The following is a 26,217-nucleotide window of genomic DNA, read 5'->3' on the forward strand; positions in this document are numbered from 1 at the left end:
CTCAATCTACTTTTTCCTGTTATATACATATTCTTGTTAGCAACTTGAGTGTGAGAGCGCTTTAGGTAATTGTGCGGATGTCCTCGCACTTATGTGCCCTTGCAACATACAGAACTATGTGAACGATATTTTCAAGAGATATTTCAAGGATTGGGGAGAAGAGAAGTTTGTGGCACAACTTGACCAGAAGAAGGGATCGGTTGGTAGGACATGTTCTGAGGCATCAAGGGATCACCAATTTAGTATTGGAGGGCAGCGTGGAGGGTAAAAATCGTAGAGGGAGACCAAGAGATGAATACACTAAGCAGATTCAGAAGGATGTAGGTTGCAGTAGGTACTGCGAGATGAAAAAGCTTGCACAGGATATAGTAGCATGGAGAGCTGCATCAAACCAGTCTCAGGACTGAAGACCACAACAACAACAACAACTGATTGTTTATCTGGAGAACCAGTTCCAATAATAATTTGGCTTCCAAATTTCTGAACAATTTTCGAAATTCCGAAGAACTGTTCCATATGCCTTCCACATGATTTGATCGCGAGCCTTCCTAACCCCCGTTTGTTTCTGTGGGCTGGGGAGGTAGGCCCCTCGACGGCCGCTGCTTCCCGTGAAGTCTCACGAGGCCACCTGAGGACAGAGCAGCGTCGACCTGACCGCCACAGGCAAAAGCGACTCCCGCCGCTGAACACCACAGAACGCCCTACACTATGCTGCTTGTGGTGTGGTGTCAGTGGTAGCCACAGATCTCAACCCAGGTTACATCGGTCTGTCTGTGATGGCTGGTGAACTTCTCCCAACCCGTGGCTATACATTCTGGGAGTCGTTGCCCTACAGCCAGATGCCAGTGTAATGTGTCGGTACGATGCTCTCAAGTCCCTCATGCCGATGATTCGTTTTTTTTACAAAGTCATTAAGATGCACGTTCTTTGGACTTTCTCTTTTGCGATTTGCGATGAGTAATTCCAATAGCATTAGGAACAGAACAAACATCGTGTACACACATCATTCTCCATCTGTAGCAATGTCTTTTTTGTATTGAAAATAGGCTCGCATAAGAACGAAATGCCAAAAATCTGGCACGGGCATAAAAATAATGCAGTATTTTTCTTAAAGACGTTGTGTCTGCCATTAACTGTAACATTATTTGTTTTCACGACTACATTTTCGATCCTATGCCCTTTATACAGGTATACAGCAATAACCTAAAAGTGAAGTGCAGATGGCATGTATAGAACGCCACTATCCTCCCACACATGAGGCAGTTACATTACAAAAAATGCTAAAAACAGCACATCACTTGCATCGGGCCACTGGAGGTGTCAAAATTTACAAATCTTCTGACGTGTGTATATCTCACTGTTGTCTCTGTATGCTGAGTCTCCTAACTCAGAGTGTACATCAACTTTACATGAGCGTAAGGATCATAGCAATGGCAAAGGTAAATTCATTGTTACTGATGTTAACATCACTAACATGAATCCCCTCTAACCACTGTTCATGTTGTTCATATGACAACTGAGGCGGTTGGTGGGGAACATATTCACAAGTCGTTTCTTCTTTGCCCTTAGCAGTGATTGTACATGCCACAGTAAACGTTTTATACCAGAGTATCTTAATATCGTGTTTACATTTGTTAACAAAATTTGGCATTCTGTTTACGATACAAGCATTTGGTGTAAAGAAATAAGATAAGACATTTCTTTATTGTGATAGTGCGTAATAGTACATATGGTATCCATCGTCAAAGGCTTACAGTAGCTTGGCTGCTCATAAAAACATGGCAGTAATAATCATATATATATATATATATATATATATATATATATATATATATATATACATGTGTATTTTTTGTACCATATTAACATCACAAAGGCATAAATCGCCTTCACAACAAGTTTCGTACATGAATTGATCCACTGGACAAATAAAAAGAAAAAGGAGTACAAAAATGACGTAAAGACATGTGATGAGATACTTCTCACAAATTACAGAACATTATCTGTATCACCATGTAATTGCAAAATGTACTGTTAATATGTAAGTACTGTACCAGTACAAATGTAGCCATACATTTCCGTGGCCCTTAGAACGTTTAGGCCGAGAATGGCTTTTTCAGCTACACCTTATTCATTTTTTTACTGAATTATTCAAATATATTACTTATGTTAAAATAAATACACCCTAATTATAAAAACGTGTATGAGTGGACATAATTCTTTCTCATTTCCATACATATCATACAACTCACAGGAAACGTCGTAAAGACTACTCATATTATAAAACCAGCATAGACACGATCCTGTGCAAATCGTTACGTCCTATGCTTGTCAGTAAGTCAAAGTTAAATAGCTAAACTATACATTCTCATTTATGTTGCTTTCTATTATTAGCACGTGAAACTGGCTGGAATTTATCTCGAGGTCTCTTATTTCTTAAATCTATCTTATTGTTGGGCAAGCAGTGTGGGTGATTTTTGAAATAGTTGTATATTTCCACTTCTTCAGATATTTTGATACTTCTACCCTTAGGTTAATTTTTATTACTGGATCTACGTTAGGTGATGGTACTCCTCTCTCTTTGCTTGATATGCTGTTTAAATTTGTCGCTGAAATACGAGCTTTGTAACGTCCGGTCAAGGTGTCCGTGCTGTAACTCATACGATTACTGACATTGTATATTGATCTAGTTTCAAAAGGTAAATGCTACCTGCATACGCTTTGTGGGGGCAGAAAGTGAAAGCTGTGCTTCCTACAGAAGTCTGATCCACTGGCTTGTTCACCAGTCCGACGTCTCCCGTCTTGTGCAGAGCTGCAGGTCCAGGCGGCTGTTTTCCGGGAACGCCTCTCCAGCTGCTGGCGGGACGTGGCGCAGCTGCTCTCACTCGGTGCGACGCACTTGCCACAGATGTTGGTTCCCCTCGCATTCGAACGTATGGTAAGTGGAGTTTTTCCCTCCTCTTATAAACTGTATTATACGTACAGGGGGTGAGAAGATGACACACACCATCTGGCCAGTTCTTGGAGAGTGTTTCCGAGTTTACCTTCTTCACACTGTAGCTATCTTTGGCTCTCCAGTTCTAATACTAACCATCTGGAAGAATTCTGAACCAACCTCTACTTCTGTGAGCCTTTTGGGGCCATGATACAGGGAGGCTAAGCTCGGAATGGTTAGAGATCGAAGAAAATCGTCTGTATCTTTCTTTTCTCGTATTTGCTAGCTATTTCTCTTACAGATTCAGATAACTTTGCATCCAATCCTGCTTTACAAGCTGAAGCATGTTAGCTTCATATTTAGTGGAGAGTGGTCTAGAGTCTCAGTGTGGCATTTAAAGTCTCCATCAGCATCAACCTGCAGTTGAGGTCCACCAGTTAGCGCGTGTTGCGCCAGCGAGTGGCTTTGTTAAAGGCACTGTGCTGCTACAGTCACAAGCGGAATATCTGGTGAATGCGTCAAGGCCAATGAAAATCTGTGCCAGACTAACCTGAAACCGGATGCTGCTTTCTGAGAGCATCCATCTCAGTCGTTAGCCTTTCTGCACGTGTCTCGTGGCCTAACTCGAACCATTATCGAGTCTGAATTCTCTGTCTGTGATTTATGAACACTACGTGAACACATACACTGGACTCGCATTTCGTGAGGACGACGGTTCAATCCCGTGTCCGGCCATTCTGATTTAGGGCACGGCCGACTTCCTTCCCCATCTTTCCCTAATCCGATGAGGCCGATGACCTCGCTGTCTGGTCTCCTTCCCCAAACAACTCAACCTTAACACATAGAATGGCCACTGCACATTATGACTGTTTGGATTCTGAAAGTAGTATACATGGAAAGCAAAAGGACGCAATATGATCTGTGTCTTTGTGTAACTTTTGGTGGCGTATGGAGCAACGTGCCAGTCCCTAAAGTATCATGTGAGCCTCAATTTCGATCGTTTGAGAAGAGAATTAGGCGATACCTGTTTTAGTGAACTGAAAAGGTTCTGAGTAGATTAAATCTTTTTCCTATAAATATTACGGATGTTTGCTGGATGGTAATTTCAAAGATTGATAGTTGCGGGTTCCGCATTTAAGGATGGTTTCTGCCGACATCGTGTCATGTCCTGTCATTGCATCTTGTTTTCGTTACCATCATCTATGCATTTCACTGCAGGAAAGGCAATTTACCTGATACGTATCCAATATTTTGTAGAGGTAGTACCTCACAGCTTGCGAGAATGTTTAAAGGACTTCTTCTTTATTACATTTGCGGTGCAGCTACGCTTCGTTGATCATACACTGCACCTGCTTAGGAAAAGTGTAATTGCAAAAAGTTATTCCGTGAAACCAATGTTGTACAGATAGTTTCGATTTAAAGACACACTTTGCTTTCTGAATGAAACTTGAGTCTTCAGACAGCTGCAGCAGTCTTGAGGTATTCGTATTCGAGATAATTCCTCTCGTGGTTCTTCACTACAGCCCTGCAGAGTAGTTCGGCAAAGCGTGCTGTGGCCCAGGTAAGGACGCAGCTCGCGATTTTGACCCTGTGCCCCTGGTAACTGGGCTCTCACATAATACTGTGCACAAATATGTATGTATGTATGTATGTATGGTCAGAATAGTTCAAATGGCTCTGGGCACTATGGGACTTAACTTCTGAGGTCATGAGTCCCCTAGAACTTAGAACTACTTAAACCTAACTAACCTAAGGACATCACACACAACCATGCCAGAGGCAGGATTCGAACCTGCGACCGTAGCAGTCGCGCGGTTCCAGACTGAAGCGTTTAGAACCGCTCGGCCACACCGGCCGGCATAGATTAGGTCTAGATGGCAGAAAGCGCAGTGGCGCCATGGCAAGGACGACGGATTCAACGTATTGGAAGGTGCCGATACAAAAGTGTGCAGCACCTTCCAATTCACTGCTCCTGCACAACGAGGGAAATTCTGCATTTTATTTTTCGTTTTCTATACTGCTTATCGACGTACCGGTAAGAGTCGACTGCAGCCACGTGCGCCGGGCCCCCTACTGTGTGGACTCGGCCCGCGTCGCTCGCTGGCCTCCCTCGCCCTGTGTTGTTGTGACGCCCACAGCCGGGCTGTCGGAAGCGCGAAGCGGCTCAGACCGCAAACGGGATGTTAGCTGCCCGCTGACCGCTAACCGCATGCTGTCACTGCGAGGACGTGACGCACGTCCCACACACACACACACACACGTAAACGCGTGCAGTATTCCTGGCGCACATCCTCAAAGCTCTACTTACGCAAATACGAATTGGAGGCGATAAATCGCGATCCCGTCTAGAACCGGTCGGCCATGTATGTATGTATGTAAATTTAAAAAATATTGTATTCGAAAAGGATTTATTTTTCTCTGGCTCCTGCCATCAATATAAAACTGATAAAGGAGGTATTTCATTCAAAAAATATGAAAAAGAAGAACAACTGTATTGTGAAAACAACTGAAAGCTTTTTAATTTCCATTTTTTCTCGTATTTGTTATATACGTAACAGTTTTGTTATTTCGTAATTGATTCATTACAATATACACATTCTTTTGTGAATAAGGTAATTTTTTAATTTCCAATGTCTATTAAACACTTATTAGTAACTCATAGAGAGAGAGAGAGAGAGAGAGAGAGAGAGAGAGAGAGAGACAAGTTTTCAGTGTGTACATACAGGGTGTTTCAAAAATGACCGGTATATTTGAAACGGCAATAAAAACTAAACGAGCAGCGATAGAAATACACCGTTTGTTGCAATATGCTTGGGACAACAGTACATTTTCAGGCGGACAAACTTTCGAAATTACAGTGGTTACAATTTTCAACAACAGATGGCGCTGCAAGTGATGTGAAAGATATAGAAGAGAACGCAGTCTGTGGGTGCGCCATTCTGTACGTCGTCTTTCTGCTGTAAGCGTGTGCTGTTCACAACGTGCAAGTGTGCTGTAGACAACATGGTTTCTTCCTTAGAACAGAGGATTTTTCTGGTGTTGGAATTCCACCGCCTAGAACACAGTGTTGTTGCAACAAAACGAAGTTTTCAATGGAGGTTTAATGTAACCAAAGGACCAAAAAGCGATACAATAAAGGATCTGTTTGAAAAATTTCAACGGACTGGGAACGTGACGGATGAACGTGCTGGAAAGGTAGGGCCACCGCGTACAGCAACCACAGAGGGCAACGCGCAGCTAGTGCAGCAGGTGATCCGACAGCGGCCTCGGGTTTCCGTTCGCCGTGTTGCAGCTGCGGTCCAAATGACGCCAACGTCCACGTATCGTCTCATGCGCCAGAGTTTACACCTCTATCCATACAAAATTCAAATACGGCAACCCCTCAGCGCCGCTACCATTGCTGCACGAGAGACATTCGCTAACGATATAGTGCACAGGATTGATGACGGCGATATGCATGTGGGCAGCATTTGGTTTACTGACGAAGCTTATTTTTACCTGGACGGCTTCGTCAATAAACAGAACTGGCGCATATGGGGAACCGAAAAGCCCCATGTTGCAGTCCCATCGTCCCTGCATCCTCAAAAAGTACTGGTCTGGGCCGCCATTTCTTCCAAAGGAATCATTGGCCCATTTTTCAGATCTGAAACAAGTACTGCATCACGCTGCCTGGACATTCTTCGTGAATTTGTGGCGGTACAAACTGCCTTAGACGACACTGCGAACACCTCGTGGTTTATGCAAGATGGTGCCAGACCACATCGCACGGCCGACGTCTTTAATTTCCTGAATGAATATTTCGATGATCGTGTGATTGCTTTGGGCTATCCGAAACATACAGGAGGCGGCGTGGATTGGCCTCCCTATTCGCCAGACATGAACCCCTGTGACTTCTTTCTGTGGGGACACTTGAAAGACCAGGTGTACCGCCAGAATCCAGAAACAATTGAACAGCTGAAGCAGTACATCTCATCTGCATGTGAAGCCATTCCACCAGACACGTTGTCAAAGGTTTCGGGTAATTTCATTCAGAGACTACGCCATATTATTGCTACGCATGGTGGATATGTGGAAAATATCGTACTATAGAGTTTCCCAGACCGCAGCGCCATCTGTTGTTGAAAATTGTAACTACTGTAATTTCGAAAGTTTGTCTGCCTGAAAATGTACCGTTGTCCCAAGCATATTGCAACAAACGGTGTATTTCTATCGCTGCTCGTTTAGTTTTTATTGCCGTTTGAAATATACCGGTCATTTTTGAAACACCCTGTACTTAGAACAGCAACAGCAATGGCAGCTCAAAAACAATACACACACACACACACACACACACACACACGCACGCACGCACGCACGCACCATAAACATATTGTACATGTTCCACACGAAATATATACTCTCTCTCTCTCTCTCTCTCTCTCTCTCTCTCTCTCTCACACACACACACACACACACACACACACACACACACATGGACGCACCCAGTGTGCAATGAAACATTCATAATCTCAAACATGCACTCAGAACTGTGACAAACAGCTCATCAAAGTATTCCACACACACACAGTCAAATGGAACACCTTTTTACCTTTTTACTAACAAATAAACCCACCCAGACACATCAGTAAATAGTCTGGGTGCAGCAGATTTCCACACCTATGCCCCCCGATGAACCACTTGTGATCGTGATAGGACACCCCTGCTTCCAGCTGGAATTGCAGTATATACCTCAGTATATAACCTCAATCGAAATGTCTCCTGATAAGCATTTGTGGCGCAGCGCCAATGCCCTAGAGGAGGCACCTGTTGAAGTCCCTGAACGTGAAAGTCTTTCAGGCTGTGCAAATCACCGTGTCTGTCATGCAGACTTGTGGGATAGTCCAGCTCTACCTCTAGGACATATCCCTCAACAGCATCAGCGGCCACATATTTGATCTCTTTCCTCAGTCTGGTGATTTCCGCTTTGGACATCCATGAGAGCCCTTGAAAAGGGAGACTTTGTTGCATGGTTTGCTTTGAGAGACAGTTTACATCCAGGTAAAGGATGAAACTGAAATCGTCAGACAACCTGTACTCCCCCTCGATTATTTACAAGTTATTTGCCTTGGCATACCTGCGCACACATCGGCAAAGTCACTTGTGGACCGCATGTTCCAGGAAGACATGCATCTCAACGTTGGTCAAGAATTCGCTGCTGGCTTGTGTCTTTCTTAACATGGCATCCCACGAAATCTCAGCCATATGCTACAGAACTTCTCGAAGATGTTGCCGGTCAGATGTGCTTTCGTGTTCATCATTTTACATGTTCTGATAAATCAAAGATGCCGAAGTCCTGCTGTTCATTCACCAATTGCCCGTTCTTTCCATTCATTATGGAAATGCCTCTTAGTTTACTAGAGAATCCAGATATTCGTATGGAAAGACCGCTTCTCCGTCACAAGTTGAAACTCTTGAAACTCTACATCATCGAGATATGTGGCTCCCTTTGCTAAGAATATCTCCAGGACGCGTTGGTTCAGCAAATTTCTAAAGAGACGTGAGCATGAAGCGTTGTGAATCCAGGAAGCGGTGTGATCCTCTTTGAAGCGGCATATATTTGTGAACGGTGTCAGCAATGACACAGATCTTATCATCCTACTACCCAGACTCGTCAAAGTGCTGAACTAGAAAGCGGGCATCATGCTCACTTAAATTGTGGAAAAGATGGCTGTGTGCTGTGGCAGTTGGTACTTACAGTTACATGGGTTGTCAGCTGCACTCTGGGACTTCCCCGTTACGTGGCAACAGTCTCTACAGGGAGCTTCCTCACCTCTGTCCAAAGTCCCCAGGTATAACGATCAGCTGCCTGCTTGTACAGTGCATCATTCTCCTTCACGTTGGTCATGAGGACGTTTTCACTATAAATGTTATAAACATCCCGTACAAGACTTTCAAGCTCAGTGAGCAGCCATCTCGCACTATTCCCCTGACATAAGATTTTAATTTTAGAGTTATATGTGCACAGAACTTGATGGGCAGCCACATATCGTATGCATCATTTTGTGGCCGTGATATGGGAGGCAGAGGCACCACGTTCACACTGTACCACAGGAGCTAGGAGGTGCTCTAAATCGACGTAAACGACGAAGGGACAGAGGTGTTGGTGAGAGGCATTCTTACACTTCGAGAACCGTTTATCCTTGATAAGCATTTCCACACCTATTGTTTCCTGGCTCTAGCAGTCAATCAGGTGTCTTTCAAGATACATGCTCTTGGTAAACGACTTGAGACATCCACAGCAAAAATGTCTTGCACCTTTTCTGTTTTCATTTCAGAGGAACGTAGGTGGGACATGCATTTGATCCAAACGTTGTGTTGCCTATCGTCTTCAGAGATTAGCAGCAGGTCTACACTTTTTGGATGTTTCTCGGTTAATATGGACAAGAAGAGGGGACCACCTAATTTACGCTCGACTTCTTTGTCGATGTGCCACACAGCGTGTTAATGTTTGTCTTCTTCTTATGGCTCTCCTACATTCGGCCATAAACGAGAAGTTAGAACGCCAGTGGACATCTGGTGTTTGTTGTGTATCTGTATGCCCTGTATTTTTTGGTTAATTTCTATCACTAGTGAGAAGCAACCATGGAAATCAAATTAAATTCCTGTCGTCATGATTCTGGGCATTAGGACATGCTTTTTGTTAGCAGTATATACTTTTGAAGAGAGATGCAACTGGACCCCACAATAAGTTGATCAAAATCTTATGAACATAAATCAAGGTAGGGCATACAGCTGAGTGTCTTACAGGACTCCCTTTCCTGCACCTCAGAAAAGTGACTCAGTACGACCCCTCTGGTATCGACTCACCCCATGATGTCACGACAGCTCTCCCCCTAACTTGGACAATGCCCTTCCCCTCAACGACTCGTCGAACTCCTAATAACTCTGCACACCAGAAGGAGAAAGAGACGCAGTTGATAAGTATCAAAGGAAGGAGAAATAAAAATCCGTATTCGTATAATAATAATAAATTCTGAGTACTTACACATAGAACTGTTGTTGTGTTCATTACTGGAATAGACTTCCAGCAACTCATCATCAGCAGGCATGTTTGTCATTAAGGGCATATCCAGCATGGGTACTAGAGGAGCTGTATGACGTCGGCAGGGGAATGTGTCTGAAAGAATATGGACAAGCCCAAACGAAAACGCAGGTGCTAAAGAACTAGTAGCTGGTGGTCGCGTCAAAACAGCGATAATCGCATTGAGTAGAAACTAGAGCATCTCAAAAATAACAAACAAAAAATTTAATACTGTAGAATAAGCGATATCTTCCTCTGAACGATCGAAGTCGTTCGTCAGAGATCATCATCATCGTCATCATCATTATCAGCTGCTGGGTTCAGATCCCACAGCGAGTAACGCCAGCTCACACCTAGAAAAGGAGAAGTGGAACGTATAAGAATCACTTACACTACTAGCCATTAAAATTGCTACACCAAGAAGAAATGCAGATGATAAACGGGTATTCATTGGACAAATATATTATTCTAGAACTGACAGTGATTACATTTTCATGGAATTTCGGTGCGTAGATCCTGAGAAATCAGTACCCAGAACAACCACCTCTGGCCGTAATAACGGCCTTGATACGCCTGGGCATTGTGTCAAACAGAGCTTTGATGGCGTGTACAGGTACAGCTGCCCATGCAGCTTCAACACGATACCACAGTTCATCAACAGTAGTGACTGGCGTATTGTGACGAGCCAGTTGCTCGGCCACCATTGACCAGACGTTTTCAATTGGTGAGAGATCTGGAGAATGTGCTGGCCAGGGCAGCAGTCGAACATTTTCTGTATCCAGAAGGGCCCGTACAGGACCTGCAACATGCGGTCAGGAATTGTCCTGCTGAAATGTAGGATTTCGCAGGGATCGAATGAAGGTAGAGCCACGGGTCGTAAGATATCTGCAATGTAACGTCCACTCTTCAAAGTGCCGTCATTGCGAACAAGAGGTGACCGAGACGTGTAACCAATAGCACCCCATACCATCACGCCGGGTGATACGCCAGTATGGCGATGACGAATACACGCTTCCAATGTGCGTTCACCGCGATGTCGCCAAACATGGATGCGACCATCATGATGCTCTAAACAGAAACGGGATTCATCCGAAAAAATGACGTTTTGCCATTCGTGCACCCAGGTTCGTCGTTGACTACACCATAGCAGGCGCTGCTGTCTGTGATGCAGCGTCAAGGGTAACCGCAGCCACAGTCTCCAATCTGATAGTCCACGCTGCTGCAAGCGTCGTCGAACTGTTCGTGCAGATGATTGTTGTCTTGCAAACGTCACCATCTGGACATGGCTGCACGATCCATTACAGCCATGCGGATAAGATGCCTGTCATCTCGACTGCTAGTGATACGAGGCCGTTGGATCCTGAACCCACCGTTTCAATAGTCTGCTAACAGTCATTGGATCTCGACCAAAGCGAGCAGCAATGTCGCGATACGATAAACCGCAATCGCGATACGCTACAATCTGACCTTTATCAAAGTCGGAGATGTGATGGTACGCATTTCTCCTCCTTACACGAGGCATCATATCAACGTTTCACCAGGCAACGCCGGTCAACTGCTGTTTGTGTATGAGAAATCGGTTGGAAACTTTCCTAATGTCAGCACGTTGTAGGTGTCGCCACCGGCGCCAACATTGTGTGAATGCTCTGAAAAGCTAATCATTTGCATATCACAGCATCTTCGTCCTGTCGGTTAAATTCCGCGTCTGTAGCACGTCATCTTCGTGGTGTAGCTATTTTAATGGCCAGTAGTGTATAAACAAAAACACTATAGAAAATATGTATACTTGCTTTCATCCTCAGCCAAGGTGACCACGATGAATGACATCACAGCGTCGTCGGTAAACAGTGACAACAGTGCGGCGTCGTCATTGTTGTCCAACGTGCGTGGCCATGACTGCAGTCACCATCGTCGTCACGGATACCGCACGAGCGCTTGACTCCGATATCAGGGCTGGCTGGCAGTCGGAGAGAGAGAAAGACTCGGGTCGCCCCCCGCAGTGCTGTTTACAAACCCCTTCAGCCACGCAGCGTGCGCTGATCAGCAATTCAAGTCGCAATCCATCATGCTTCCTCTCTCCCCACTAACATTACTTACACATAGCGCATTGCGACAGTGCCCAGCGTGTTGGTACACATTTGAACACGCCCCTCTCAACTTTCAACTGCTCTCATTACTTACCAAGCGTGGACGCAAGGCAGCACAAACGGGTTTATTTCTCGTAAGAAGAAGAACTTCCACATATTAAACGAGTGGGATTGTGCTGTGACAGAAATGCGCGAAATGGAATATGCTGGCTGCAAGTAGCTGCTGATCGGCTACTTTTGAGCGACACATTGCAGAAACTTGGGAAATCATCTCGACAGTTCTCCAAAAAGAGTGTAGATGTCACCTGCTAAATAAACGTAGCTGACAAAGGAACTGTAAAAAATGAGCTCGGGAGTATCTAAATAAATACAAAAATTTTATTAAGAAAATAATATTTGCACATATCTGCAACACAAGTAAATCCGTTTTTCTCTCCACCACCGTGCACTTGCCTAAGGTGTCTGACTGACATACAGTTGAATGATTCCAAATTCAGGATGGCAGTGTTCTTGAAAATTTCCCATATTCATACCACCACCTCACGACCTTTGACTGCATGACGCTCTCTCTGTGATCACAGTTTCGGAGTGACGTCAGCATATCCTCACAGGTCATTCCTGTATCGTGGCGGCTACTGCGATAGTGGAAGCGAGTCAATCACGCTACTGTCTTCCAAGACATGTCACACTTTATTGTTCTGAGCAGCTGGGCAGAAGTGACAACTGTGTAGAAACTTGTCGAAACACAGACTGAGTCGACGCGTGTGACAACAGCCGCACCTTTAATCATCTTTAAACATGAAGCGGCCGCACTCGTCGTGGAGGCCTCGCCCGTGAGCAACAATGTTGTACCAGGAGGCGGGCAGCTTGGACCCTGGCAAGCAGGTCTTCAGCTGTATCTACAGGTGTTTCGTACACCTACATCTAGGCATCACCTCAGAGAATGAAGTCGAGCGTTGTAAGATCCAGCGATCGCAATGGCCATCAGAGAGGACCCCCCCCCCCTTTCCAGCCCTACAATGAGTGTGAGTATTCTTCAGGTGCTTGGTGCTTGCAGACATTAACATCAAAGTGGAATGATCTTGGATAATGACCTAAAATACCTTGACTCAGAATCTTTGCTGTTGGCCTCCGAGATGGGTGGCGTGGGTGTTGTCCTCATTCTGGATCTGCCTGTTTGGCTTTTGAAAACAACATCACGGATGAATGAGGCCTCATCCACAAACAATACAAACTGTATGAAGTTGGACAGTACAGCGCTGTGAAAGACACTGGATTGACACAAGCAGACATAGGGCTCAAAATCCGTTCGTTGCAGTGCTTGCACATTTCATCTTTGATTACTCATTGTGCGCTGTACACAGCAACACACCTCGCCATGAACACGACACAAGCTATCTGATGCGATGGACAGCTGACAGCAGGGTCAGTGGTGTGCTTGCGGCACAGGTTAATGCGCCACTGCGGTGCTTGAGTGCTACGAGCCGAGTTGTGCACAGTAGGTCCGTTTGGTGGTCAGGTGTCCACACTGTTTATCAGCTGCTACTGTCCGAGTGCACACCGGACACCCGAGACCTTTGCCAGAGTGTGAAGAACTGCAGGCATCATTGCAATACATGCATTGATTCAGACTGACAGTCGTTGCTTTGAAGAATTAGTATGAGCTACATTGTTGTTAGGTGGTGTATGCTGTGTATGTCCTTAACACAATAAATATGCACTTTCGAGTATTGGTTCCCTATCTCAATATAATCTATTGTGGAACCACTGTCACCTGTTTCAGTGTGACCCAAAAGGATTGGGGACCCCACGTACAGAGAACGAGAGCAGTTCTGTCCCACTTCCCTCAGACACTCCCGACGGCACCCATGTCTGTGGTGAGCACTCACCTTCCAGAACAACATACTGGGTGATGCTAGGGTAGATACAAGAAAGGAAAACAGAATGGGAAAGTGCGAGCGGAACTCACGCACTAAGGGTTCTGTACAAACTCCCCATCCTGGGAATCGAGATTCCCAACAATTTTTGCCTGTTATCGACACTTTGTAGCTTTACTGGCAAGATACTGGTCCCAGAAATACCAAGATCGATTCAGAAATTCTACGTTATTTCCTCAGCCCACCCCAAACAAACAAGAACAAGCAAGCATAGGACTTTAGTTTATGTATGTAGGGAGAGAAGATTTAATAACACATTTCCGTTTACGTACTAAATCATGAATACAACATACATTTTATGTTTGCATGCAGTAATGTTCGTATGTTATACTTTCAACAGGTCATGAATACAATGTATGTCCAAATCGAAAACGACATTTTTATGTGATATAATTACAAGTTAACAAGTTTCAGATTTTTTGCTTTACTTGTACCGGAAAACTTAGTTGTTGCCAAATCTCACGATTCCAAGTCAATGGAGAGCACCCTATAGGTTTCGATGACTGAGTTTTCGATTATCAAAACACGAGACATAAACGGCCGTATCTGTTGACTGGAGTCAGTTATAAGCTTACAGATTTTACGCCGCCAAGGGTCCGTATACCTTTGTATGTGACATAATTTGAACATGATACCCACAACGTATCCAGAGAAAAAGATTCCCAACAGATGGACAGACAAATAGACAGACTGTTAAAAAATAATACGAAAAGTATTTTCTAGAGTTATATAGTTACCAATTATGGATTTTAAGATTTTTTTCATTTATTTGCACTGTGAAATCTGGCTTCTTTCAAAATGTCATGATTCTAAATCAACAGGGAGCACCATATTGATTTTATGAGTGATGTTTCGAGTATCAAAATATATAATTTAAATGGCCGTATCTTTATTGCATTGACTTAGAAGCTTACGATTTTTACAACGCCAAAGTAACATAGACCTTAATATGTGACACAAATGTGAACTTCGTACCCGAAAATGGTCCAGAAAAAATGATCTTAACACTCGGACAGTCAATACATTCCTTAAAATCTGCAATATTCGAGACGTGTTCAGATACAGACGACATCGTGTTAGACGACGAGCTACAAACGCAAATTTTCGGCAAAAGCGATCAGCCAGGCAACAGACAAACGCTACAACATTTTGAGTCAAACTGACATTTCGTGTGTGCACAATTACCTCAGATAATGTTTCAGATATGGAGCGGCTGATGTCTATCGTTGCGTTTGTAGAAGGTCATAACATGTGTTCAGGTTTCTCACAGCGTTGGTAACGAGTAGGATTTTGACGGATTTGTCAACAGTCTGGCCATTCTATTTTCGAAAATCGTTCAAAAGTTTGAATAGAATCTCGTCAGAGCTCCAGCCACGCCATGTGGCTTTACACGTAGGAACTCGACGCTGCTGGCAGCTCCAGAACATTTCAGTTGGATACATCGTCACGGGAGTATACACTCATACATTCAGACGTCTGTAATGTCAACTACCAAGAAATATCTGCACCTGTCTTATCTGATGTCACAGTTTCAGAAATGTATTTATTTAATAAAACCCCACCAGGCATCTGCTGTGCATTAATGTTTTTATGCCTGTACAAAACTGAATGTACTACACTCATGCGCTGGCAGTAATTTCAGTGTCATGTAATAGTGCTACATGTAACTGTATATTAAGACAGGCTGCTGCTTGTGGATGTTATGAAAGTAATTTGAACTATTTTCTGTGTGTCTCAGGGTAACCACACGAGTGATCAGCAACTCCACGGTTGGATTAAGGACATGGAACGTGTGAAAGAAATGCTGCGCACGAAATTAACCGGATGGTTACAGGACTTGCAATTAGCCAGCAAACAGGTGGAGCACTACGAGGTGGAAGAAGACAAGGACGAGCCAGGGGACTTGATACTCAGGTATAAGCCAGTGTACACTCAAATGTCTGTCGTATTCACTATGGTTTATTGGAGTTTATCTCACTTTTATCCATGGAAGTATTCATTAAAGTTATAGAAAACACAGGGGTCATTTAATTGAAAATGGAGTAAAGAACTAGCACTAAGAGACTGTAGTGAAGGACATGGTTAAAGATACTCGTGATTTACAAAGGTTTTTGACTTCTTTTAGTCTTCGATTTTTTGATTCGTATTGTGTCATAAAATGTGCCACGTATTACGTAACAGACCAGCGGAGAAAACTGACACAATAAACGATGTTACTGCATTTACTAGAGAAAGTATTGATGGTTACAGATACTTCCGAAGTTTTCATAATTTGTGGAAACAATGATGTGGAACCTGACACGAAAAGTGAGTGTGTCCTCGTCTAATTCGGGACAAAAAAAAGGAAAACAAAAAACCACTTCGGGAGAAATTACGGTAATACCATGTAGTAGCGACTCTAGTCCAGATACTGGCATCCAGTCGGTGAGGAAAAAAGGCCACAAGTCATGTTCATCTCAATAGATGGAGGAATAATTTAAGCAGCGATGAGGGAAGGAAGCGGATAGCCATCGTTCTTATATTTTGTCCTGTGGTTGGTGTGTTTAAATCAGTCCGTAGCATAGAGCGTAAATACTGGAGGTTGCGAGCGGGAGGAAAGCGGAATAGTCTCTCGAGTGGTTGACATATGGGGCCGTGGAATGGAGTGTTGTAGGAGATACGTTGGCACTATGGAGGGTGACCAGGTGGCTTCCTGTGTGGGAATGGGCAAGCTCCCAGCAGGCACCCCAGGTCTTGTGGCTTTGTTGTTGGATTCTTTTAGGTGGCTTATTGTGAGGTAGCTATGGAGATGGAGAACATGGATTAGGATGGACAATTAGACTCAGTCGTGATTGCTATCAATTAGATGAAAGACTTTTGCAGTTATATCTGAAGATGTCGGTAGGGGAGCTACTTTACGATGAGTGTGTCTGGGAAATGGACTAGGTCTTTTGAAATGAAGGTGATCATCTGACATCTACAGTTAAGTTCATCATGGGAATTGATGTGGGTAAACAGCTGTGGAGAGGCAGTGGTCAGTGTGAGGAACGAAATTATGTGCTATAGGATTTCTCGGACGGAGACAGGCAGTAGGACAGATCACGGCCAGGGTGGTAAAATACACACTCAGGATAAAGTATTATGCAGGATGATTGAACATGATTTGTAGCCAACTGGAGCTGTTTTTGAGGAACGGTATTGTTACTCCACAATGTTTCTTGTGTGGGGATTTTTGGTTTGCTACTCCACATCTGTCATCAGGATTGTGAGTGGGTTACCGGTTCACTGTGTACGGAGACATGCAGATAGTGTGACGGGATAAAACCATCGATATTGTGTCAGGCAGTGGGAATGAAGGTAACAGTGGTTGGGAAGGTGAACTGAAAATCGGAGGTGGGTAGATTTCAAGACAGGGGTGCACTACACAAAGGAAGCAGCTGATCGGATACCAGAGTACTTGTGGAGTGCACATGGGGGGTTTCAGGGTAGCCAGTAGTTTGAGGTACTCTCATGAACACTCGCCAGTTGGTACACATTTAGGGAAATCAGATAGCTTTCAGAGTAAAGTCAGTTCGACTCTGAAACTTTTATCAGTCAACTTTCGAAGTATTTGTAACATAGTTCCTGATGTGTCGGCAGCTGGGCCAACACCTTGTAGATCGAGATGGCTGAAAATGCACGCTAGACTAACGCAGACGGGCGTGAAGTACTGGAACAGGCTACGTAATTAATGCTATGAAGAAAAGTACGTAGCTGGATTAATACTTATCTTTAATCAATCATTGTGGTACATCGCTCTTGACGATACACAGGAGACTTTAATTACAATCACTGTAAGGCTAATGGCGCCTTGCTAGTTCGTAGCCATTAACTTAGCTGAAGGCTATTCTGTCTCTCGGCTAATGAGAGAGAAAGGCTTCATACATCTAGTCGCTAGCTAGGTCGTCCGTACAACTGGGGCGAGTGCTTGTTCGTATCACGAGACCTGCCTTGTGGTGGCGCTAGGTCTGCGATTACACAGTGGCGACACGCGGGTCCGACATGTACTAAATGGACCACGGCCGATTTAATCTACCACCTAGCAAGTGTGGCGTCTGGCGGTGACACCACAGTTCCCAAATTTGCTCTCCTCCATGAACGTTCTCAGCCTCAAATTATTCTTGAATTGAGAGCTGGCTAAGACCCAAAGTAAAAAAACTCTGAGATATTTAGCGAGTCTTGGAATGTTTATCGGAAAGACATTCGACGCCATAGGAGGGGAAGTGTTCATTGCAGTTGACAAAAAATATTCTCTTTACTGAGGTTGCATTTGAGTGCAATAGTGAAGTTACGTGGTCGCACATAACAGGAATAGGTGAAACCATATCAGTTGTTGGATGTTTTTACCACGCACCCGACTCCGCTGGGACAGATGTGGAGCCATGCAAAGAATCAGCATTGCATAAATATGCAGATCACGCGACACTAGCTGGCGGTGACCTTAACCTACCGAGTATAGACTGGGACGTCTATATATTCACTGCAGGTCGTGCAGACAGACAGTCTTGTGAAGGACTTTTGAACACGTTTTCCGAAAACTTTGTTGAGCAGCTAGTTCGTCAGCCAGCACAAACAGGCAGGACCTTATCGATGGCGTCAGCATAGAGATGGGGATTAGTGATCATGATGTCATCATAGCGACTATGGTTACGAAAGTCAGTAAATCAGTCGAGAACGCTAGGAGAGTTGATATGCAGTTGTCAGCGTCTCACTTAGACAATAAAATACAATCATTTAATTCCAGAATTATGGTCATAGAGGAATTATGGCTAAAGTTTAAAGAGACTGTAAATCGTGACCCGGAATAGTACGCGCCTACTAAGTGGATCAAGGGCAGAAAAGACTCATCGTGCATTAATAACAAAATTCGGAAAATGCTGAGGAACGAAATGCTGTTACATTCTCGGTTCAAAAGAGAACGCGCAAATGAGGACAGCAAGATTTGTAGAGATTCGTGCGTCTGTGAAAAGATCTGTGCGCGAAGCATACAACAGCTACCACCGGAGAACCGGAAAAAGTTTTCGTCCTCTGCAAAATCGTTAAGCGGATCTAACGCTTCCATTACAGTCACACGTTGACCAGTCTGCTTTGGCGCTAGAATATTCCAAAAGGAAGGCCGAAGTTAAAAATTCCTCGTTTAAGGAATCGTTCACGCAGGAGAATGGTACAAACGTGCCGTCTTTTGACCATCGCATAGTAATGAGTACCGCTGGCGTAGAGAAACAGCTGAAACAGCTGAAAATAAATAAGTGGCAATGCCTAGGTGGAATGCCAGTTTGGTTTTACAAAGAGTAGTGTACGGCATTGGCCCCTTACTTAGCTTGCATTTACCGCGAATCTTGCGATCAGCGCTAAGAACCAAGCGAATGGAAAAAAGTGCAAGTAAAGAAAGGTAAAACAACGGACCCAGAAAATTGCAGACTAATATTCCTAACACCTGTTTCCTGCAGAATCCTTGAACATATTCTCAGTTCGAACATAATCAACTTTCTTTAGACTAAGGAGCTTATGTGCACAAATCAACACGGTTTTGGTAAGCATCGCTTCTGTGAAACTCACCTTTTCCTTTTCTCGCATGATGCACTGAGAGCTATGGATGAAGGGCAACAGGCAGATTCCATATTTCTAGATTTCTCGAAAGCATTTGACACGGTGTCCCATTGTTGGGTGCTAACGCAAGAACGAGCATATGGAATAAGTTCAGGGACTGCAGGTTGACACAAGGTGACGTCGACAAAATTTCTAGTTGGTGTGATGAATGGCAGGTGGCTCTTGCTGTAGAAGACAGTGGATGAGTAGCAAAAACGAACTCGTAATATCCGGATACGGCATTGCAAGTGTCCTGCTTACGACAGTCACTTCGTTGAAATATCTGGGCGTAATGTTGAGAAGCGAGATGAAATGGAATAAGCATGGGAGGATTCTGGTAGGGAAGGGGAACGGTGGACTTCGGTTTATTGGGAGAGTTTTGTGAAAGTGTGGTTCGTGTGTGAGGGAGACCCTGTTTAGGACGCCAGAGCGACTTCTTGTTCAGTATTGCTCGAGTGTTTGGGATCTGCACCAGGTCGGATTGAAAGAAGGCATCGAAACAATTCAGGGGGAGCAGGTAGATTTCTTACCGGAGTTTCGATCAGTATGCAAGTGTTACGTATATGCTTCGGGAGCTCTGGAGGGAATTGCTGCAGTGAAGAAGACACTAAAAAGAAAATGGCTCTGAGCACTATGGGACTTAACATCTTAGGTCATCAGTCCCCTAGAACTTAGAACTACTTAAACCTAACTAACCTAAGGACATCACACATATTCATGCCCGAGGCAGGATTCGAACCTGCGACCATAGCGGTCCCACGGTTCCGGACTGCAGCGCCTAGAACCGTACGGCCACCGCGGCCAGCGAAGACACTCATTTCGAAGAAAACAACTGAGGAAGTGCAGAGAACCGGCACTTGAAGCTGGCTGCAGAACGATCCTAATGACGCCAGCATACATTTCTGGTAGGGACCACGGAAGACAAGATACGAGGAATTACGGCTCCTAAGGAAGCATATAGACAGGCGTCTGTCCCTCGCTCTGTCAGCGGGCGGAACAGGAAAGAAAACGACTAGTTGTGGAACAGGGTACCCTCCGCCACGCACCGCACGGTGGCTTGCGGATTATGTATGTAGGTGTAGATACAAAGGACGATAGTTGAGAGGAATTATTGGTTTCATGTCCGTAAATTCAGTGAAATCATTTTTGGCTTGGTTTCATTTGGAATCGTGAGGTTTTATCTATTCTATTTCATTTGTTTGGTCTTATGACTGCATGCATGAGGGTTGTGGTGTAATAGGTGGCCCCAGTTGTGTGTAGGTAAGGACATTGACAGGAGTTTATGACGGCGGTGACGAATGTGGATGTGGTTGGAACTTCTGGCTCCGGCAGTGGTGGGGGCGATGGGGCGGGCCGCAGTGTGGGGCTGGCGACGGTGTTGGCGACAGAGCCAGCGGCAGAGGCTGCTGGAGAGGGAGTCGACGGTGGCGCAGGTGGCGGCGACGGTGGTGGAGCATTTGACGGAGGCAGTGGCGAAGGAGCTGCCGGACTACGGCTCTCTGTGAGTGGTGAAGCAATGAAGACGACGACGAAGGGTGTGAGGGACGGGAAAAACCCACCGTGGTACAACAACAAAGTTAGGAAACTACTGCGAAAGCAAAGAGAGCTCCACTCCAAGTTTAAACGCAGCCAAAACCTCTCAGACAAACAGAAGCTAAACGATGTCAAAGTTAGCGTAAGGAGGGCTATGCGTGAAGCGTTCATTGAATTCGAAAGTAAAATTCTATGTACCGACTTGACAGAAAATCCTAGGAAGTTCTGGTCTTACGTTAAATCAGTAAGTGGCTCGAAACAGCATATCCAGACACTACGGGATGATGATGGCATTGAAACAGAGGATGACTCGCGTAAAGCTGAAATACTAAACACCTTTTTCCAAAGCTGTTTCACAGAGGAAGACCGCACTGCAGTTCCTTCTCTAAATCCTCGCACAAACGAAAAAATGGCTGACATCGAAATAAGTGTCCAAGGAATAGAAAAGCAACTGGAATCACTCAATAGAGGAAAGTCCACTGGACCTGACGGGATACCAATTCGATTCTACACAGAGTACGCGAAAGAACTTGCCCCCCTTCTAACAGCCGTGTACCGCAAGTCTCTAGAGGAACGCAGGGTTCCAAATGATTGGAAAAGAGCCCAGATAGTCCCAGTCTTCAAGAAGGGTCGTCGAGCAGATGCGCAAAACTATAGACCTATATCTCTTACGTCGATCTCTTGTAGAATTTTAGAACATGTTTTTTGCTCGCGTATCATGTCATTTCTGGAAACCCAGAATCTACTATGTAGGAATCAACATGGATTCCGGAAACAGCGATCGTGTGAGACCCAACTCGCCTTATTTGTTCATGAGACCCAGAAAATATTAGATACAGGCTCCCAGGTAGATGCTATTTTTCTTGACTTCCGGATGGCGTTCGATACAGTTCCGCACTGTCCCCTGATAAACAAAGTAAGAGCCTACGGAATATCAGACCAGCTGTGTGGCTGGATTGAAGAGTTTTTAGCAAACAGAACACAGCATGTTGTTATCAATGGAGAGACGTCTACAGACGTTAAAGTAACCTCTGGCGTGCCACAGGGGAGTGTTATGGGACCATTGCTTTTCACAATATATATAAATGACTTAGTAGATAGTGTCGGAAGTTCCATGCGGCTTTTCGCGGATGATGCTGTAGTATACAGAGAAGTTGCTGCATTAGAAGATTGTAGCGAAATACAGGAAGATCTGCAGCGGATAGGCACTTGGTACAGGGAGTGGCAACTGACCCTTAACATAGACAAATGTAATGTATTGCGAATACATAGAAAGAAGGATCCTTTATTGTATGATTATATGATAGCGGAACAAACACTGGTAGCAGTTACTTCTGTAAAATATCTGGGAGTATGCGTACGGAACGATTTGAAGTGGAATGATCATATAAAACTAATTGTTGGTAAGGCGGGTACCAGGTTGAGATTCATTGGGAGAGTGCTTAGAAAATGTAGTCCATCAACAAAGGAGGTGGCCTACAAAACACTCATTCGACCTATACTTGAGTATTGCTCATCAGTGTGGGATCCGTACCAGGTCGGGTTGACGGAGGAGATAGAGAAGATCCAAAGAAGAGCGGCGCGTTTCGTCACTGGGTTATTTGGTAACCGTGATAGCGTTACGGAGATGTTTAATAAACTCAAGTGGCAGACTCTGCAAGAGAGGCGCTCTGCATCGCGGTGTAGCTTGCTCGCCAGGTTTCGAGAGGGTGCGTTTCTGGATGAGGTATCGAATATATTGCTTCCCCCTACTTATACTTCCCGAGGAGATCACGAATGTAAAATTAGAGAGATTAGAGCGCGCACGGAGGCTTTCAGACAGTCGTTCTTCCCGCGAACCATACGCGACTGGAACAGGAAAGGGAGGTAATGACAGTGGCACGTAAAGTGCCCTCCGCCACACACCGTTGGGTGGCCTGCGGAGTATCAATGTAGATGTAGATGTAGATGTAGATCGGCGAAGAACCACTAGCAGAGTCCATGTGAGAGCTGAGGTGCTGGCGAAGTGTAGTGGGGCGTGTCAGTAAAGCGGAGGATATACTTCGTACTGGAAATTTTGGGAGGACATTTTGAGGTTAACATGAGTAAAGCGAGTCAGAGAATATACTCCAGCCGAGAATGTGCTCATCGCGAGTAAAAGGGTGAGGGATGTTGCTCAAAACAAAGAACGTTCTCCGATTTCGTGTGAACAAAACTAGAGGAGCTTCTCACAACCGGAAAATATTGAAACGATCTCTTTAGCATTCTTCGGGCTGAGTAAGTTCTGCTAAGTTTTACCTACATTTTGGCAATGATGGCAGAATTCATATTTTTTGGGAGGCAAAAAAAGAAATATATAGCCCAACGAAGTGCTGAATTGAGGAGCTGTAGAAGTTTATATCGCTTTGACAATAAGAACATCATCTGCGGACGACCTCTCAAAAGAAGTGAAAATTGAAACATTTTTAGTGCTATTTAGTAGACCCAAGTTTTCAGACTGACGTACGAGAACATTTAGCTGTAGGCCTACACCAAACAACCGTGTCGCTGACTTTTACAGACGTTCATCATCATGCGTTCTCACAGCATAAGTCTTATATAGTGTGATGTTAGAAATAAGTAGGGTTACCAGAAAAATTAATAACTGGTTTATCGCAAACCTAGCTACCTGTTACTCGTAACGAACGCATGGTGGGGCGCTTACGTGCTTGCCAAGCGCGCAGACAGTTGTGGGCCGTATTTAACCAAAATTATCTCGTGTTAGAGAACTCTGACAGAGTTCCGGCTTGGAGTAGATAAAGAGTCATGTAATCTTAAGATTTCGTCCGCATAATGTTCGCCCAACTTCTATAACTGAAAAGTTTTCCGCATGTTGTAAATTCGGTAACATCTCAAGAAAATGCATTTTCGTAAGCTGTACGTAATTGTCTTAATAATTTGTTGCCGCACATAAAATAAACAAAATGAAACGTAGTGCAACTCTGCCTGAACACACTGGTGCCGGTTGCAGACATGTCGCCCGTTTGAGCGAGCTGAATGACACGTGACACTGCGAGTGCTTTCTGTGCCGGACACGGCAGACCACACACACCGAGAACTCAGCAGGGAGCAGAGGTAGTGAGAAAAAGGAAGACTCTCGTCAGAGAATATGGCTTAGAATGTTTTCCTCCTAAGAGCTTTCCCAGAGAATGTCCTTTTGCTCGGAGAATCTTCTCCAGAGAACGTCGTCTTGTTTATTCATACGACCCAGCGTGTTTACCTTCTGTTGGATGTCTGTACAAAGTCGAAAACCGGAGATGCAAGAGGGGAGGGGGTCACAGGCCTCCAGCGGCTGTGGTGGATATTCGGTACCGCCCTCGTAGTTCACGCAGCGCACCATTTCGTGTCTCTTCTGTAGTTCACGTATCGCCATTTACAGTCGGTCATTTCTAAATTCCGCCAATCCACTTCATTACTGGACTCGCATGATACCTTCAGTAATGGCTCCAGCACTACAGGCCAAAGCCGCCTATGTCACACTGACCCTGCCTCTGCACCCTAATTGACGACGATTGCCTTCCGTGGCAGCGGTCTGCCCCGCTTGTCGACACTCCAGCTCCATGTGGCGAGTATGTATTGCGTCCTCTGTTGATTTGCCACTTTGTGTTGCAACGCACTTGCTCCTAAACTGAATATGGCAGTCAGTTTTGTATCATTATAGCTGTCCAGAAGTTTCGAGATTTTCTTTAGAGCTTGTTTCAGTGGATATTGTTTGTTCACCTCCTTGCTGCATTTAAATCCGTTCTTTCGTTGCCTTATGGAATGAACGGCTCCATTACGTTAAAAACAGCCCTTTCCCGAAATTCTTCCCCAACCAAATTTCCGTATAATGTTTATTCAGATCATAGTCAGTGTGCACGTACATCCTGCATCTGGGGCGTAGAAATGATGATTTTCATCACGGCACGGATTCTGAGTCCCAGCTTGTCAGTGGAGTAGGTGTGGTACTGTACCTCCAAGCAGAACAGCGTGCTGCTGTACGTAGCGTGGAAATGATTTGCGAGCCTTAGCACCATGGCACCACATTTCTTATGGGAGGGACTGCTTTCCAGTCAAACTGGGGACCCAGACATCACACGGAACTCATTATGATGCAGCTTCATGTTTTAATTGACATCGTCGTTTTCAAGTAACAGTGATAACCAAGGACCATACTACAAGGAGTAGAGGGAGTACGGATTGTTCTGCATTGTATCTGTCAGTATGGAAACTTTCCATCGTCGATGGGCTATAGGGAATGCAGTCGTAGATTAATCAGGAAAAAATTGTCTCATACCAGATTCTGACGGCTCCATTCTCATGATAAGATGTACCTGACACAGATGCATCGAATCGATGTACGGAACACTGACCTTAGGACAGAGTTTTACGGCCAACAATTTCTGTATGATAATTTCCACTGCCAAACGAGAGACCCGCACCAACCACTCACGAAACGAGACGGAGTGAATGCTTCAGAGCCAAGTAAACAAACATTTGTATGCAATACTGAAGCGTCATTTTGTCAAGTTTTACGTCAGCAGACATGTACTTCTGCACGTCAAGCATACAAGTGTGAGATGGTGGGCTGCGCACTGCCGGATGTAAGCGGAAACATTATAAAAATGCCACAACTGATAAGGGTATAATGAGTAAAGCAAAACACGTATTGAGAAATAAAAACACCTGTTTGGTATTTGCAAAGACGGATTTGAAATAGTTTAAGTCATCGTATCGCGCTGTCCTTAGAAGTTGGATTAGGTGAAAGGGACTGAATAAGTGGACCAGCTTGACGGTACACTCACGATTGTCCATAGAGCTCTTCTTCCTGTGGGAGTTCTGCTTTCAGCTGTCATACAGTCTTTACGGAAAATTATCGCAGATGCCACATCACCTAAAGCAGGTAGGAAACTCCCTGGCAGGTCAGAGCCGTGTGTCGGATCCGCGACGTTTCAAGTGACTGCACTCTCCACTGCAGAGTGAGGATTCGCCCAGGAAGCAACTCCCGAGGCCTCTGGTCACTGCAGTGCCCATCCTTCCGGGAGCGCTGGTCCCGCCAGC

The sequence above is a fragment of the Schistocerca piceifrons genome, unplaced genomic scaffold (assembly GCF_021461385.2).
Source record: "Schistocerca piceifrons isolate TAMUIC-IGC-003096 unplaced genomic scaffold, iqSchPice1.1 HiC_scaffold_2510, whole genome shotgun sequence".
NCBI classification, from domain to species: Eukaryota; Metazoa; Arthropoda; class Insecta; order Orthoptera; family Acrididae; genus Schistocerca; species Schistocerca piceifrons.